General features: G+C 38.5%; 1 long non-coding RNA gene across 1 annotated transcript in view; it reads left to right on the top strand.

The window, feature by feature from the left end:
• Window positions 1-15,319: 15,319 nt before the first annotated feature.
• Window positions 15,320-16,637, top strand: part of LOC106147890 — an 89,897-nt gene continuing 88,579 nt past the window's right edge. Inside the window, exon 1 of the long non-coding RNA XR_001232918.1 lies at window positions 15,320-15,668. This is a non-coding gene — a long non-coding RNA (uncharacterized LOC106147890). The remainder of the gene's footprint in view (window positions 15,669-16,637) is intronic.

Here is a 16,637-nt window from a genome sequence, read left to right as displayed (position 1 = left end):
GCTATTGTCAATAGTGCTGCATTAATCATGGGGGTGCAGATATCTCTTTGACATACTGATTTTATTTCCTTTGGATTGGGATTACTGGGTCATATGGTAGTCCTATTTTTCATCTGTAAAAAAACTTCCATAATGTTTTTCCTTACGGTATATTAATTTATATTCCCATCAATGGTGAGCTAGTGTTCCCTTTTCTCTACATTCTCAGCAGCACTGATTGTCTCTTGTCTTTTTGATAACAGCTATCCTAAAAGGCGGGAAATGATATATTATTGTGGCCTTAATTTGTATTACTCTGATGATTAATGATGTTGAACTTTTTTTTTTTCATGTACTTATTTGCCATTTGCCTTTTCTTAGAGAAATATTTTTTTCAGGTACTTTGTGCTCAGTTTTCAACTGAGTTATTTGTTTTCTCACTGTTGAATTATTTGAGTTCTTCAGGTATTTTCAGTATTAATTCTTTGTCAGATGTCAGGCTTGCAAATATTTTTTCCTATTCTCTAAGTTGCCTCTGTTGACAGTTTGCCTTACTGTGTATGTGCTTTTCAGTTTGGTGCAATTTCATTGATCTAGTTTTGTTTTTGTTGTCTCAACCGTATTCCTTTAAAACTGACTTTAGGTAGCCTCTTTTGATTGCAAGGAAAAGAGACACTCAGTTCAAATAAACTTGAGTTAAAAAAAATAACAATGTGAAAGTATTTTCCTGGAAGACAAACAGCACTCCAGGACTTGAACAGAGTTTAGAAACTAGTGATTCCTTTTGTGTCTTGTAGTGTTCTTCTTTTCTTTCTTATTTAATTCCACTTTCTTTCTACCAAAGGATTCTTTAGCTTTCTTTCCACACAGTCTTCCTGGAACTTTGAGCTATAAGTGGTCCTTTATGGCTTCTGCAGCCTCTAAAAGGTAAGATTTTTTTCAATATTTTTTCTATTGCTTGCTAATCCATTCTCATGATATTTTGCTTGCTCATCTCACACAAAGTTAAGCTTACTTTGCTCCCGACACTTTGTCAAATTTATTCTCATCGAGGTTACAATAATCTATTTTTTAAGTTGATGAACATTTTCAGGCTTTTGAAATCTCTTTCTTGATCTGTCTCTGTGTTGCACACTCCTGCATTAAAACTGACTTCTGTTTTGTTGATGGGTGCAATCTATATGCTCTGTCTCCATATGCTTTTAGTCTCTTACACAGGTTCTCTTTTTCAACTACTCTTCACATCTGACATTTTCAACCTGATTATCTTTTAATGTACCTCCTGAGAGCACTGCCTTTGATTTCTATATAACGCTATATACTGATGCGATTCTGAAGTTTACATCTCCCAGTTAAATCTGTCTGTTGATTAGCCATCCATTTCTCATTTGCTTTCCAAACTTTTCATTCTGATATCTTACAGGAGCCTCAAACTCCAGATGATCTGGCACAATTTATATCAGTTCCACAAATACTTTTCTGCATTCTGTGCAACCCACATCAGCAAATCCACCAGCTCAATTAAAATCATTGACCATGTCATTGTGAGTCCTCCTGGTCATAGCTAATTGTCTTGAAGTGATTTCACTGTCTCTTATATATATTTTGTATGTGTCCATCTTTATCCATCTTTACTGTTGTTGTCTAACACAGATTCTTATCCACCTTCATTTGTATTACGTAGTGGTCAACTGGCTGGTCTTTTTGAATTCAGCTTTCTTACCCTGCAATCCCTTCTTCACTCATAGCCAAAGTTATCTTTCACAAATGGAACTCTAAACAGATTGATCACTTACTTAAATTTTTAAAATGGTCTTTTGCTGCCTAAAATGCTAAAGTCTAAACTTTTTCACATGATGTTCATCACATACCCTCTCAAACGCTATACCCTGGCCATGTAATATCTAATAGTAACTAATAGTTTCCCCCAAGCGAAGATGTTTCATGACTCTTTGCTGCCTATGTGCCACTCTCTCACTTCCACAGTTTGCCGGGTAAACTCCTGCTCATCTTCCAACATCTACCTCAGATATCACCGTGTGACAGCTTCTTATGTAGCCAGAGCCACCTAACCAGAGCTGAATGCTGCCTCCACCTACACGGTATTCATATTTCTATTATCTAGCACTTATCTTATTCATTGACCTTTCCTTTATTATGTTCTGAGTTTCTTTGAGACCAAGGGTTTTAGTCATCTTTGTAGCCTTGATCCATTATCTTTTCACAGAGCTAGCACTCCATATGCAATATATATTTGGAGATACACTTACTTAACTAGGCCCTGTGAATACTTGCTGATAAATGAATAGTGTGTTCTGGTGTCCAAAGCATTTTCAAGTGATTTATGTATTGTGGCCTCTTTATATTGTGTGTGTCACTTCTGTATTGGACCATTTGGATTGCAGATCACAGTTTTCCTGGAGATTGATGCTAGTGAAGGGCAAAATGGAGATAGTGAAGGCCCAGTGAAGAATCTGGAACATAAGCAAGCCCCTTTCCAGAATGGTCTTTGGGGATGATGTTATGCAGGTCTCCATTTCATTCCTGTGGTGGGGCTACCACTTCCCCCCACTCAGATATCTGCTATATTCATGGCCTTTTCCTTTATTCTCTTCCCAAGAAAAAACTCTTAGACTTCTCAGGAAATAATTCCCTTACAGTTCTCATATAGTTCTCCTACAGTTCTTAGGAAACAATTGAATTAATTAATGTACCCTGAGGAAAAAACTTTCCAAATCACAGCAGTCAGGCAACCCCAAACTGTACCTTTAAACATTCGAGTTGGATCTCCTCCCTCCAAATTTCTTTCCCATAATGCTTAGTTGCCTGCACTGAAAAAACTTGTACTAACAGTGAAATCTAATATTCCATACTTAACCCATTAACTTTTACTGGAATCTTGGCATTAATCATTTTGTCATATGGTCTCTCTGAGGAAATGACTGAGAAAAAACCATCTAAGCAAGGGTTGGAGTGTAGAGGGGCAAATTGGGACCAGAGTACAGACTCTGCCTGTAGATTCTGGCCAGCATGGTTATCATGAGCAATTTGAGAGTGCAGGCATTAGCTGGCATTTTGAGTAGTGGTAAAGGGTGTTGAGAAGGGGAGGGAGCCAGCTGAAAGAAGAGAGGACATGTTTGATGATTCATTCAACAGTTATTTAATTTTACTATGGGCCAGGCACCAGGGATTATTAAAGAAATAATAAGGTGATGATTCTGCATTACAGGAACTCATTATCTTGTGGGAAAATTAGATACTGAAAGTCACAAAGCAATATTTTAAATACAATGGTAGAGGTTAAATATAATATGCTCCTGGAGCATGGAGGAGGGAGCAACCAACTCTGAAAGGAAAGGGAAGTTGGCAACACTGAGGAAGCTGCAGGGAGAGGGAAGGTAATATTTGTGTCTAGAGGGGCCAATTGATTTTACAGATGAAGAGCAAGACAAAGGATATTTAGGGAAAATGTTCAAAAGGATTCATTCAAACAAGTATTTATTGAACACTTATTATATTTGAAGTACTTCTTGGTGCCTGAGGTATATCAGCAAACAAACAAACTAGGGTCTCCACTCAAGGAGTTCACAGTCTAGTTAGGGAGACAGAAAATAAATAAGACCAATTATGAAAATTTGTAGTATGTTACTGCTGTGGTCATCTTCTCATCACTGGAACAACATATCCAACACCCACGGCTTAATGGAGGAGAGGTGTATTTTGGCTGTTTTCAGTCCATAGCTTGGCTAGCTTCTGCACAGAAAGGGCATGGTGGAAGGGCCTTGGCCAGTAATGATGAACCTTTTAGAGCTTTCAGTGATATAAGCAGCCTGCTGTGCAACAGGCTTGCCACCTGGGCAGAGGACAGCTGCTCATTCTAAGGCAGCCAGGATGCAGAGAAAGAAAAGAGGAGCTGGGGGAAAGATATACTCTTGCAAGTCACACCTGCTTCCTGACAGCCCACTCCGCTGATGCATGTAGCACCCCCTCCATGATCCAGTCACCTTTCCAAAGCCCTACTCTGAGCTAACACATGAGGCTTTTGGGGGACATCCTAAATCTAAACCATTAACAGTTATATGTATGTGCATGATAAAGAGAAAGAACAAGAAGACACAGTCTGCACATGTTCAGTCCGGACACTTTTGTTTTTTTGGTGATACTGGGGATTGAACCAGGTCAGTGAGCTACACCCCCAGCTCTTTTTATTATTTTGGGGCAGCATATTTCTAAGTTGTCTAGGCTGATCTCAAACTTGTGATCATCCTGCCTCAACTCTCCAGGTAACTGGGATTATAGATATCACTGTGGGTGATTTCAGATGCAATTTTTTTGAAAAATATTTTTGATCTGCAATTGATTGCGTACAAGGATGAAGAACCAGCTGTTAGGGACTGCTGACTGCACTGTAAGGGTGAGCCACAGAAGGGGTGAGATGGAATTTTGAGCTTGGGTTTAGTCCTGATGGGTTGCTTGATCCTGTTTTGTGAAGGATCACATTTTAGACATGAGGTGTGAGAGAATAAATAGTCAAGGATAGCTCCAAGTTTTTAAGCTTGAATAAGCTGCCATAAATTGAGAATTTTTTTTTTTTTAAAGCACCAATTTGGGGAAAACAGCAGAAGCTCAGTTAGAAGAAGGTTGATTTTGCCTCTTAAATATTTAAGCAGGGAGGTTGAATGATCACTTTGGGATTCAGGGAGAGAGATCCAGGCTGAAGATATAATGTTAAAAATCACCTTTACCATATGCATAGTGCTATGGTCATCCAAGCTAAGGTGATATGGATCCTACATGAAAAAAATGTAGAGAATGAATATAGATAGTAAAACAATTAAAGAAAGAAAGAAAGAGAGAAAGAAACGAAAGACAAAAAAGGAATTCTGGAGCAGATCCTCGGGGAAATTTAACATTTAGAGGTCGGAGAGATGAGGACAACCCAAAAATAAATAGGTGCAGCCGTATAAGGAGGGAGAATAAGGAATGTGGCTTCCATGATGTGAAAGTTAAAAATGGAAAAGTGCTTCAGGGAGAGAGTTTGCTCCTGGGTCACCTACTGATAGGTGAAGAAAGACGAGAACTGAGAACTACCTTGTGGATACAGCAATGTGGGCACTGGGAGCTTCGAGAAGAGTCATTCCCATGAAGCAAGGGCAACAAGAGAAAGAATGGGAGCACATGAAAAGACAGATGCTCAGCATCATGGAAGCACACTGGAGAAAGCACATCAAAATCACTATGAGCGCCCAGGTCATACCTACCAATAATAATAAAAACAATGGTAACCCACGTTGCCAAAATGAGGAGACACTGCAACCATTATGCACTGATAGTAGGAATGTAAAATGGTAGTGGGAATGTAAGATGGCCCAGCAACACAGAAAATCATTTGTCGATTCCTCCAAAAGTTCAATTTTGCCATTTGACCTAACGGTTCCATTCCTAGTTTGTGCTCAAGAGAAATAAAAAATACATTCACACAAAAACTTGTACATAAATAGAGCTCGCCAAAAAAAAAAAAAAATGTATATACATTTCAGCAGTTGGCCATACATGTCTGGAATATAATGCCTACCACTTTGAGCACCTCTTGTAATTGTAGAGGACAAAGGTAACTTGTATTAATCTCATGATGTCTCAATAAATTCAGTATTAAAATATTTATACAAGTTTTTCTTTTCTTGATGCATACATCTTTTTGTGCATTCTGTATTTATGGTAGTAATACTAATAACAACTGAAAATAAACAACCTAAATATCTATCAACTGATGAATTGATAAATATAATGTGTTTTATCCTTAGAATGGAATAAATAAATGAAACATTAATACTTGTTACAACATGGGTAAACTTTGAAAATGTTATGTTAAATGAAAGAGCTGGTCACAAAAGAGTACAGATTGTATGAATCCATTTATTTTAAAGAGACTAAAAATAATAAAAAGACATTAGAAATGATATAGATAGACCATACTCCTAAGTAAAATAAATCAGACCTGCATGTGTAAATACCATATTGTCTCCCTAGAGTAAGAATCTGAAATTGTAAATAAAATCTGAAAGGTACAATAGATACTGTAAAAGGGAAAGAAATTGTGTAAATCCATTTATATGAAAATTTTATAATACATAATCTATAGAAATAGAAGATAGATTAGTGATTGCTAGGGCTTAAGGAGTGGGGATATAGATGAATAGTGTTACTGCTAATTGATGGGAGGTTTCTTTTTGGTGTGATAAAAATATTCTAAACTTACATTGTGTTAATTTTTGCACAACTCTCTGAATTCTAAAGCTTTGAGTTGTATCCTTTAACTTAATGAATGTTATAGCATGTAAATTATATCTCAGAGATTTTTAAAAAGACAAAACAAAAAGACAGAAATTAGAAAAAATCTAATAGAACTCTGTCAGAGATCATACTATGAAGGAGGAGGTAAAGTCTATGTAATTGGAAAAGGAAGCTGAATTAAGGAAGAATTTTTTAAAAAATGAGACAAATCCCACCATAATTTTATGATGTTGCAATTGATGTGTTCAAAAAGCCAAGTCTCGTGGCACAGGAGAGGGAGACAAAGACCGAGCAGCAACGCTTCCAAGTGGGCAAGAGAGAACAAGGAAGAATGAAGATTCAGTGCTCTGGTAGATGAATTTGCCCTGCTGGTGCAAGGGACATTCCATCTATAACAAAAGAGAGGGCAGAGTATGGTCACTCTGCTTCTTGCTGGTGGGTGGATTTGGGGTGGGAGCTTTTGATAATTTTCTCCTGATTGCCTCATTTTTCTCACGGATATGAAAACAAGATGGACTAGGTAAGAAGGAGGGTGAGGAAGGAGTGCTGGAAATTAGTGGGGGAAATCTTGAATAGTTTTCCTAGTGGGTGCAAACATCATGAATGAGGGAGCAAATGGGTGGTTTGTGGGGAATATTGAAGACCATGTGCACTTTGGAGAGTGCCAGTGGGATGTGAGGAAAGCGGAGGTGCTTGCATGTCTCTCTCCATTTAGCTTCAGCTGTGCGCATTCAGGTGTGGAGCATGGAATAACTGGAGAGTTGGATGTAGCCAGGGCTTTTTATTTTGCCAAATTATACTGGGTTCCCAGAAAACGGATTGTGAGTTGGAGATTTTCATGCAGGAGTTTGATTAACATTGCATGGCCGAAGGAACCACTGAGCTAAAGCTAGCCCTCATGCAGGAGTTTAAGTGTTCTTGGAAGAAATATCTATAAAGGAAGGAAAGAAGTGGGGATGAGCAGCAGTCAAGAGATTGCACAGCAACGCAGTTCTGGCATAGTTTGCAGAGAGTTTGCAGACAATCCTACACTGAGAACAGGAGTGATGCTCTGAATTGTCCCACACTGGGCATTTGTGTCTCTTTGTAGACATTTAGATATAAGACTCACCTAGGGAAGAGGCAGAACCACGAGCAAGGAAACTCCCCATGGGTGAGGGGAATTTCTCAATGGTTGTGAGATGCTGTGATCAATATTCCTGATACATGAGGGATTGAGTGCTTCAGTCCTGAAAGGGTCAATAGATGGCACATCACATAATCCAGCACATCTCAGTCTTTGCACTGCTTGCATGTGTACTACCTTTATCCCTTCTAAGAAAGCCTCATCCAGGTTTCCTTGAATTTGTCCCTTTTTCTGGATTGACTTATAAGAGGTTGGTAGGGATAATCTCACCTCTGTAAATGCCATAGAGGCTGCCCTTGTGGCTCATCCATCATTTTTACATTGTGCTATCCATTCTAGATCCTCCTTTCCCTGGGCTAGCATCTATACATGTCTAGGTAGGCTTACCTGGTAGCATGAACTAGAGTCTCATAATAAGGTGTCTGAGTTCCTAGATCCCTGGCTTAGAAGTCTTTCTCAAGCTTTGTGTGCTGCATTTGTTCATTAACTCAGAATTTAGGAAGGGAAGATCCAACACTGGGTCACCTGGTTGCCAATCAAAGTCTTTACTTCCTCTTTATGGAAGAGGTATCTTACCTTCTTCTCTTGATGGCTAGGGTAAATTGTTCTCTTCTACCAGTGTGTTATGTATTTTCTTGGTAGCTGATGTTTTGGTACAAGGCATCTGAAGTGTCCAGCTAACAGCCATAGTTTTAAGTTTAATGGGACCTTACTGTGTCATCTGGCTGATTTCCATCTTGGGAACGAGGACCTCTAAGTATGTGGGGCAGAGTTTTGGGGATAGGAAGCTCAAAGTTCCAAGTGAGTCACTGGAAGTACAGGTGAACAGGGCCGCTTAGTTCCCAGATCTATGAGAGAATCTATGAGAAAATGGGATCAAAAAACAGTCACTGAATTAAAGTGAATTAAAGTACCTTTCATGCTTTCAGGGTATCATCTTCTCAACTGCACTTTAGAAAAAGCCATTCTACTGCTTTGTCAGTTGATTTCAAATGTACTTCAAATGAATTAATGAGATGTCATTAATATAGCAGAATAATGTGCTATGTTGTGGAATGTCCAAACTACTCAGTTTCCTTTAGACAATATTATTAAAGAGGTAGTGTAACCTTGTAGCAAATGTGTGTACGTGTATTTTCATCCATCTCGCACAGATAAAACGGCTTCTGGCCTTATGTTTTGTTAGAGATGAAAAAGAATACATTTTCCAGATCAGTGGCTGTCAGTATGCCTCATGGTTAAGGCTGTATCCAGCAAAGATCCCATATCTGGGAAAGTAGCTGCAAGTGAGATTACTCCTTAGTTAAATTTTCTGTGTATCACCAGTCATCCATCACAACCCATCTGGTTTTTGTAGGGGCCAGAAGAGCAAATTAAATGAGATATGATGAGGACCATCACCCCTGCATTCTTTTGGTGTTTAGGGTGAGTTATCTCTGCCATTCCCCCTGGGATAAAGCATTGCTTTGATTTACTGTCTTGGCCAGAGAACATGATTTAAAGAATTCCTCTTGGATTCCTTACTAGATAGTTCTTATTTTACAGCCTGAAAAACCAGTGTGTGGTTCCTGTCAATTATTAGGTAGGCCTTTTCCAATTGCATGTTTAAGTATCAGAAATGATCAGTAGATGGATTTGTGAACAAGTGAAGTCACTGTGATGTATATTATCTGATTCTCAAGTCCAGCTTTAACAGAGTGGCCATGAAAACTACAGTTTTTGATGTGTTGACCAGTTTTCAGAATGTCTAGCTATTCCCTTTTGCTCATAAATTATTTTCTTTCTATCACTTTTCCCTTTCTGGAGAGATCAGACAAATTACTTTTATGTACACTTGCACAGTTCCATAAATTTTACCCATTGGAAGGCAACCAATGGGTTCTAGGTTTGTTCCAGAAACTAATCAAAGATTTTGGACTTTTGTTGGAGTGACTACCTTCAGGGGATTCCCTGATTATCCACCCTTGATTTCTTTTGGTCATATGAATTAAGCAACTCCCTGTTGACTGTCCATCATGTTTTTCCTAGATTAACAAAAACCGTGTTTGATAAGTCATCTCCACAGTTTTTCATGCTTACTAGAGGAGGCATAGGATAATATTACCTTGCAAAACTATGGGCTCTGGAGTATCTTAGGAAAAGATGCAGTCTTTGAACAGAGGTGATTGGGGCATCACTGCAGATCCAGAAGATTCAGGGAAATTTGGAAATTTTAGCTTTTAAAGTACATCAAGATATACCCTTCCCAGGTCTCAGGGTTGCATTCTTTTCTAATTGGGGTCATAACCCTGATGTATTCCAGGGGAGAATTGCAGTAGAGGTTGAATCTCAGACCTGTGGAAGGCTGCTTCATATAATTAAATTGTGGGTCTAGAATTTGGCTTTCTGATCCTTGATCTGTGGGAGAGTAAATGATGCTAAGAGGCCTTTGGCTTTCATATTTAACCTTCAGTTGATGATGAATTACCCACAGCCTTTTATTGTCAATATGAAATGCATCAATATCCCCCCAAAATAGTTACCAACTTCATAATCTGCATCTTTCAAGTTCCTATGAGATCGTTCATGCTGGTGTATTTCATTCAACCACTATCTCATTCAGTTCCACTAGAGGATATTATAGCAATTGTACTATGAATGATACCAGTGTTACCAATTGCCACTTACAACCAGTGATGGGGTATTAATTGCAATTTGCTGGTGGGTGATCTGTCCCCCAAATTCATTTTAAAGTATGCATCCAAACGCTGATAGTACTGACTATCTTGGATAAAATTCTGTAGAAACAGACTGAGTTGGTATGTACCCACAGGAAGATTTGGGAAGAATGTGCTTGGGAGAAATACCTAAAAGGTGAGAGGGAACCAAGATTGGACAGAGTAGAGGAAAAACTGTGATGCTGTTGCAACAGAACTAGTGGAGACCTTCAGAATTGTCCCAAACCAAGGCAAAGGCTTTTGTACCATGAGTGAATCATTGGCTGTGGGAGGTCTTCAGGATTCCTTGGGCAGGTGGCTCTCATTGGCTGATGATAGTTTCCAAAGCCAAACTCAAGTATGAGCTGTCAGAGCTAATATCTGTGGTACTGTGTTGGGAAAACTATGCATGCTGTACCAGTCATTCCCTCTATCTCGTGAGTCAGATGGAGTGGAGGGATTCTGGGGAGTTGAGAGTGTGCAAAACAGAACTCTGGTAGTTGTTCATGTCTTTACACTGCGGGAAGAAAAATGTTGGTGTAAAGATAGTGAAAAAGAAGTAGGATCAATAAATTGTAAGGTCCCATGGATCTGAAGGAAAGTTGAAATCAGAAGACAACATTAGGTAGGAAGAAAGGACAAGATGCTGTATGGTGTGTTGACGAATGTTGTATTTAAGATTATGGACAGTGTACAGATGTTGGTAGTGACAGGGTCATAGGATTGAGTGGCTGAGATAGGGTGAAAGGCAATATTGTTGGAAGAGAGCAGGTCTAGGAATTGAGAGGCCAGACTGAGGGAGGAGACTTCACAGAATCAGAATGTTACTGTGCTTATGTGAAGCAGGACTGAGTATGCTGAGGCAATAGAGAAAAACTGGCTGCAGTCACTTCTCACCCCAGTCACTCATGTAATGGCAAGTGGTAGAAGTTAGTCTGAAAAGGTAATTTAGGGTGATTCAAAAGGTCCTACATATTGGACTGTGGCATTTGGCTTTATCCTGGGTAGGTCATGGAGACTTTGACATGCTGCCTTTGTCTTAATCATGTGCAATTTAAAGAAACAAGCAGATATAGTATAGGATTAGACCAGTCAATGAAGATGTGATTCCATGTGTCTGTGGTTAGTCCTGGCCTCACATGGTAGATGTTCACGTCAAAAACTGTCAGTTTGTCCACCTAATATCTATTATGCCATGATATTTGGGAAAAAGGCACCTATGTTATCGAAGGTAACATTGTGTTTAGGTCTCCTTACAGAGAGGAGTGCAAGGTAAACACAGTGAAAAAAACTTTTGAGAAGTCTAAAAGATAGCTAAATCGGCTGAAGGCAAGTGGTAGGCAGAATAATGCTCCTCACAAATGTCTACGTTACAGTCCCTGGAACTTGTGAAAAGCTTATATCACATGTCAAAGAGGAGCAAGGTTGCAGATGCAATTGTGTTTACAAACCATATGATTTTAAAAATTATTCTGGGTGATCTAGAGGGACCCATTGTAATTATAATAGCTCCTGAATATGAAAGAGAGAAGAAGAAGGCAGAGAGACTCAACATGAGAAGTTGAGTCTCTGCTTGTTTTGAAGGTCTAATTCTGAAGGTCCCTGCTAGTTCTGTTGCAACAGCATCACAGTTCCTCTTCTATTCTGTCCAATCTTGGTTCTCTCACACCTTTTAGGTATTTCTCCCAAACACATTCTTCCCAAATCTTCCTGTGTGTACATACCAACTCAGTCTGCTTCCTAGGAATTTTATTCAAGATAGTTATTACCATCAGCCTTTGGATGCATATTCAACCCACATTTTGCTAGCTTTGAAAGTGAATAAATGAGCATAATAAACCAAGAAATTCAGGAGAACTGTAGAAACTGGAAAATGCAGGAGATACACTATCCCTTGGAAACTATCTGGAATGTAGTCCTCCTGACATTGTGATTTACTCCAGCAAGACCTATGGAAGATTTCTATCCTATATAAATATAATGCAATAAATATGTGTTGTGTCAGGCCACCGTTTCCACATGTCTCAGTCATCATAAAAGTTATTTTATGATCATCCTCAATCTTTTCTATGAATTGCTACGTAGCAGTAATCTCTTATTGGTAGTTTTGCTTCCAGAAAGCAATCAACTGTGATCTAGAAATACTAAATAGAAAATTCCAGAAATATCCCATTCATGAGCATTGGGTTGCATACCATTCTGAGTCATGCTATCCTGGTCTGCTCCATTAAGAAGGTGAGTCATCCCTTTGTCCATTGTACCCATGCTGTGTATGCTACCGTTAGTCATTTAGTGGCCATCTAGATTATCAGATAGGCTGTCTTGATATCACAGGGCCTGTGTTCAAGTAATCTTTCTTTTACTTAGTAACGGCTCATTTTATTGTTCTAATAATAATTGCCCTACACATTTTAAAATAATAATATTAATTACTGTTTTGATTTCTTACTGTGCCTAATTTACAAATTGAACCTTATAAATTAAGCTTTATTATAGGTATGTATAGACAGGAAAAACAGTGTAGTTCTCATTATATTAACTATTCTCAGGTCCTTTATGGTTTTTATTATATATCATATTAAGTAGAAATGCCTGAATCTTGTATTGCAGGCTTTAACCCACCTATGGCATATCTTTGGAACATATTGGGTTGGTTATCAGTTATTTCCCCAAATTGTCTCTCATTTTCCTGTGGCTCCAAGCTCCCCACACATATGGCCTGTTTTCTGTGACTTACTCTTTTCATCATTTCTCTTTAGTTTGTTTTTGGGCACTTATCACAGTGTACAAATTAATTAATTATTTGTAGTGGTGTGTGTGTATGTGTGTGTGGTAGATATTGAATCTAGGGCTTTCTCACTGGCCTGTATCCAAGTCTTTTCAATTTTTTAAAATTTTGAGACAGGATCTAGCTTAGTTGCACCAGCTAGGCTTGAATTCCCACCCTCCTGCCTCAGTCTCCCAAAGTACTAGGATTACAGACATGCACCATCATGCCCAGCTTATTTTTTAAATGTTTTCATTAGAGTGTAAACTCCCTGAGGGCAAGAATATTGTCTACCTTAGTCACTCTCCAATTTCCAGAGCCAGAGTGGGTGTCATAGGATGGGCTCTGTAAAGATTTATAATTGCACGGGTGAATGTGATGTCACTGTTAAGATCTCAGTTCTGTTTATTTTATTTTATTTTTTGAGACAGGGTCTCGCTATGTAGTCCAGGTTGGTCTTAAATTCACTATGTAGTTTATACTGGTGTCGACCTTGTGGTGTTCCTCCTGCCTCACCATCAGCCTCCTGAGTGCTAGGATTATAGGCGTGTGCTACCATGCCCAGCTGACCCTATCAGTTTTGTATAGAATGTTTTCAAAGAGGTCTTTCTCCAGTGAGAAGGGAATTGAGAGATAGAAGGAAAGGGGATGGAAAACACATGTAGATATGTTATGTACATGTACCAACTCCACACAAGGAATGTAAGCATTATGTGCTGCGAACACATGCTAATAAAATAAATGAATGAATACATGTATGAATGAATGACTAGACATCAAGAAAATCCGAGCTGGAATGACTGTGGGCTGTACTTCCTAGAACTGCACCTTTTGATCCAGGGGTGAGTGTCACGCTTCTGGAAGGAGACAAAAGAAACATACACACACCCGGAAGGCAGGGAGTAGATGAGGCTGCAGGTCAGGTCACTAGATTTGACCAAGAATTCCAGCCCTCTGAACTGGGCCTTTCTGATCTTTAGGTGATTTTTTGGAGTCAAATGAACAATGTTCTCCTTATTTACACTCACCTAACAGAGCAGTGTGAGGATTGTTCAGCCTTTCAAAGCCCAGTTTCTCTAAGGCTTCATCTAACTGCTGAAAACTTAGTGTGCTCTCATAATAGTCTAAATAAACACACTTGGAGAGTAGGTTCAGCTTTATTCTTTCCTTAGGCAAAGCATAAAAACAAACAAAACAACCCCCATGCCTAAGTGCTCCAAAAACCTCATAATTACAGGAAGGAAAATATGTCTGAGAAAATTGTATTTATTCAATAGTGGGCAAGGAAATGTTTTATGCAAAAAGGATCTTAGATAAGGGAATATATCATAGCAGCTCAACATGACTGGGTTACTGAGTTACAGGAATGGAGAGGCAGTGGATTTACTTATCAGATATATAGAAACACCTTTTATTAATCCAAGGAATCAATGCTAGTCAGGCAGGCTTTGTGACAGAGACCGTGAATACCATATTTCTTTGTACACTTAGAAAATCTGCATTGTCTTTTAATATTCTGACATCATTGCTTTTTGAACCTAAGTTGAGTGTGTGCAGCATGTGCTTTCATTCAAATGACTATTTAATAATATTTCCAGTTTATAATCAGATACCTGGAAAGAGCAGATGGATAAACAAAATATTATTATTATTTTCTAGAATAAAAAATGTCCTCCCTTTACTTTGCTATCTGTACCTCCCCCCCCTTTAATTTCTTTTTGCAGAGCAGGAAGCTTGCCTTAGATTGCCTGAAGAGTAATCTACTTTTAAATTTCTAGAACTTTAGGTGTTCAGTCATTAAATATGACAGAAGAATTTAGGGAAAAGGAAAAGATTGTTTGAAAAAGAAAACCATGGTGCAGTGTGACCTAAGTGTATATTAGGGCAGTGTTTAGATCTAGAGTGTTAAAGCTAGATTTCAAACATATTTCCAGTGGGTACATTGCTACATAGTATCTTAGAAAAATGATGAGCATGTTATAGAAAAGTACATTATTTTGGACAGGAATTGTATTGTATTTTATTTTACCCAGAAGTTAAAAAACATCTTAGTGGATTTTGTGATGCGGACAACCCTTATTCTGATCTGGGTTTAGAAACTTCATAGAGAAAGGCCTTTATACTGGCATTTGGGACAGTGTGTTCTTTAGAAAGAAAGCTGTCTGTTTTTCTTTTCTCCAGGGAACTGCAGTTTAGGACAGGCACAAAGCTGGGAACATAACCAAGGGCAGAAAAAAAAAAATTCACCCCTATGTTCTATTTGTCAGGTTGCCCTGCAGGTCACAACCTGAAATTTTATGGATCCGTGAGGCCTTGTCTCCACATAAGCATGTTTTCTGGACTTTGGCTGAAGCTAAATTCCTGACTTCTGAAAGAGGGGTGGGTGGGTGTGGACTTCCAGCAGGAATAGCCAGTGGGAAGGAAGTAATATTCATTAAGAGTGTCTCATGCAAGCCGCGCAGGCTAAGCATGCTCAGTGTAAATTCTCCTGGAGTCTGTCAAGCTATGTTTGAACTCGTTCCAGGATGCTGGATTTACGTTATTTTTTTTCCAACCAGGAAGAATGCTGGATTAGGCTGCATTTTGCCTTGCCTCTCTCTCTCTCTCTCTCTCTGTCTGTCTCTCTCTCTCTCTCTGTGTTTTCTGTTTCTTTCTCTCTCTCCCTTCTCCGACTTCTTCCCACCAGAAGATTGGAAACAATATTCTTTTCCGATCAGTTCAGTAACACAATGCTGTCAGTGTCCACATGAGCATTTCATTGGAGAAGAAAAGAAACTTTGCTACCTGGGAACTGAAGACTACTTAGGTCAGTAAATGCTAATAAAGTCCTTAAAGACTTACAGAGACAGGAGTTAACTTTTTCTAATGGTTAAAGTAATCTACAGAAATTTAATTGCCTTTTCAACTGGTGGCTGTACACCAATTTTTTTTCTTTTCACACAAAAACTATGTTTTTCATATGTTGGAGTGATTTTCAAACACAAGGAAAATATGTCTTTCGGTTAATTTGCATTTGAAAGAACCTTTTTTTTTTTTCTGTGAGAAGTTCTGTCTCTCTCTGCCACCAATTATGTGTTTTTCAAACAAATATTGTGGTGAGCTGAGGTAGCCATAATGGTCTGAGTGTGGATGTGTTCTGTGTTATATTAATTCTTGGCTTGGTTTGTTTTGGTGAAAGTTACTGCTTTTGTTGCTGCTAAAGATGAAAGGGAGTTTGTTTTTTGTTGCTGTTGTTTTTGGAACTTTGGGTGGGATTTGAGGCTGTATTGTGAGCCTCTGAGGAAGGGAAAACCATCTTTAATGTGAATTTTTCTAAATGTTTAACTTTAATCCTAAGAGAGGGGTACAGCTCTTTATGAATCAGTATAGGAATGGAGTTTTTGCTCCCCCTTAATATAGTTTTGGAGCAAAATAATATGTAGAAAGGTAGAAACAAGGTTTGTAATGAGTACTTTAAATCAAGACTTACAGAGAATATAAACAAAGAATGAAAAATAGTGCATGCAGTATACTTATTGGTTAGGTTAATAATTTTTAGTTTTTAAATAAAAAGTAGATCAGACTTTTTAGTGCTACCTTGCTGTATCAGTTGATAATATGTAATACTCATTAGAGAGATGCTGGGCTCTCAGAACAAGCAAGTTTTCAACAGCAGCCTTCTTGTAAACATCGAGGACTGGGTTTATGAAACCACATGGCTTTGTGTAGGAACAGTACATCCTGGGCTAAAGCAGTTTAATTTTATTCAAGAATCTTAAGAGTAAAAAGGGATTTA

This window comes from Chinchilla lanigera, unplaced genomic scaffold, assembly GCF_000276665.1.
Source record: "Chinchilla lanigera isolate Chin_1 unplaced genomic scaffold, ChiLan1.0 scaffold00011, whole genome shotgun sequence".
Classification (NCBI taxonomy): Eukaryota; Metazoa; Chordata; class Mammalia; order Rodentia; family Chinchillidae; genus Chinchilla; species Chinchilla lanigera.
Note: the sequence above shows the minus strand (reverse complement) of the source record. Positions and strands in the feature narration are given on the sequence as shown.